General features: G+C 44.3%; 1 non-coding gene across 1 annotated transcript; it reads left to right on the top strand.

Moving 5' to 3' along the window:
* Positions 1–1315: 1315 nt before the first annotated feature.
* LOC126004724 (U6 spliceosomal RNA) lies at positions 1316–1419 on the top strand. Its single transcript, XR_007493986.1, has one exon. It is a non-coding gene; the product is annotated as a U6 spliceosomal RNA (small nuclear RNA).
* Positions 1420–2196: the final 777 nt, after the last annotated feature.

Here is a 2196-nt window from a genome sequence, read left to right as displayed (position 1 = left end):
AACTATTTATCTCCCCATCACCTGGCTCTTGAAGCACAGGAGTCCACTCTTTTTTCTGAACCCACATTTAGAGGGACCTATGAATTGCTGTACAGCAAGAGTCTGATGTTCTCTCTACTGCTCTATATGGGAATGTAAGAAAACAGGGTAGAGATAGTTGGGGAACATTTTTAGTCTATAGGAGGTCCAAATTTAATCCCCAATCTGGGATTCCCCATTTCCTCAATCCACCCCTGATTTGAATAGTCAAAATGTTTTCATATTATAAAATTATTTTATAAAATTTTGGGTAGTTTTTTTTTATTGTTTGTTTTTAGGTCATACCAGGTGACGCTCAGGGGTTACTCCTGGCTATTTGCTCAGAAATTGCTCCTGGCCTAGGGGACCATATGGGATGCTAGAGGATCCAACTGTGGTCCATACTAGGTCAGTGTGTGTTAGGCAAATGCCCTACCACTTGCGCCACCACGCCAGCCTGTTTCTTTTCTTTTTTTTTTTTTTGAGCCACACCAGCTGTACTCAGAATTTACTCCTGGCTCTGAACTCAGGGATCTCTCCTCATGGACTTGGGAGGCCATATAAGGTGTCAGGAATTGAATTTGTGTTATTTGTGTACACAGCAAGCTCCCTACCTACTATATTAGCTCTCTGGCACAATAGCAAAACTTTCTTTCTTTTTTTGGGGGGTGGTGGTGGTCACACCCAACAGTGCTCAGGGGTTACTCCTAACTCTACACTCAGAAATCACTCCTGGCAGGCTTGCCGGGATTTGGACCACAGTCCTTCTGCATGCAAGGCCAATGCCCTACCTCCGTGCTATCTCTCCAGCCCCGAAAAACTTTTTTTAATTGTGATTTTTAGTAGTTGCAAAACACATGATTTTTAGTGTAAATATAGACATTCTATGCTTTTTAGTCTTATCACCGTCCCTTCTTAAGAATCCATGAACCTGGGACTGGAGCAATAGCACAGCAGGTAGGGCATTTGCCTTACACATGGTAAACCCAGGTTCGATCCCTGACATTCCATATAGTCTCTTGAGCCTACCAAGAGTGATTTCTTTTTTTTTTTTTCAAGAGTGATTTCTGAGAGCAAAGTTAGGGGTAACCCCTGAGTGCTGCTGGGGTGGTCCAGAAACAACAACAATGAAAAGAATCCATGAACCCAACAGACATAAATCTGATATCAGTAAGGTTTTTCTGGGCTTACTCATATTTTTATTCTGATCTCATCACAAAGTTGTGTGTTAATAGATTTGTTATAGTGTGTGGAGGCTGTTGTGGGTGAAATGTGTGTCTTCAAAAGATTCATCTATGTGTTTGCTTCGGCAGCACATATACTAAAATTGGAATGATGCAGAGATTAGCATGGCCCCTGTGCAAGGATGACACGCAAATTCATGAAGCGTTTCATATTTTTTTTTTGGTTTTTGGGCCACACCCAGTGATGCTCAGGGGTTACTTCTGTCTATGAGCTCAGAAGTCGCTCCTGGCTTGGGGGGGGCATGTGGGACGCCAGGGGATCGAACCATGGTCCGTCCTAGGCTAGCGCTGGCAAGGCAGACACCTTACATTTAGCGCCACCACGCCGGCCCCCCTTATGAACAGTTTTTTTTGGGGGGGCCACACCCATTTGATGCTCAGGGGTTACTCCTGGCTAAGTGCTCAGAAATTGCCCCTGGTTGGGGGGACCACATGGGGCGCCGGGGGATCAAACCGCGGTCCTTCCTTGGCTAGCGCTTGCAAGGCAGACACCTTACCTCTCGCGCCACCTCACCGGCCCTGCGTTTCATATTTTTAATGATGGCTTCCAACTGAAAAAAAAAAAGATGCATCTATGTTCTAATCCTGACACTAGTACAGTAAAGTGGCAGATTACAAAATGAGTGTGCAGAAATCTATGGACTTTCTATATGTAAATAACTTAATAGAAGAAATAATTTTTTTTTTTGGTTTTTGGGTCATACCCGGTAGTGCTCAGGGGTTACTCCTGGCTCTACACTCAGAAATCACTCCTGGCAGACTCAGGGGACCATATGGGATGCCGGGATTTGAACTACCCTTCTTCTGCATGCAAGGCAAACACCCTACCTCCATGCTATCTCTCCAGCCCCAGAAGAAAGACTTTTATAAAAATTCCATTCACAACTGTGTCTCAGAAAATTAAGTACCTAGGAATCAGCTTAGCAAGATCAGT

The sequence above is a fragment of the Suncus etruscus genome, chromosome 3 (genome assembly GCF_024139225.1).
Source record: "Suncus etruscus isolate mSunEtr1 chromosome 3, mSunEtr1.pri.cur, whole genome shotgun sequence".
NCBI classification, from domain to species: domain Eukaryota; kingdom Metazoa; phylum Chordata; class Mammalia; order Eulipotyphla; family Soricidae; genus Suncus; species Suncus etruscus.
The sequence above is the reverse complement of the archived record's forward strand: the minus strand, read 5'-3'. Positions and strand labels throughout refer to the sequence as shown.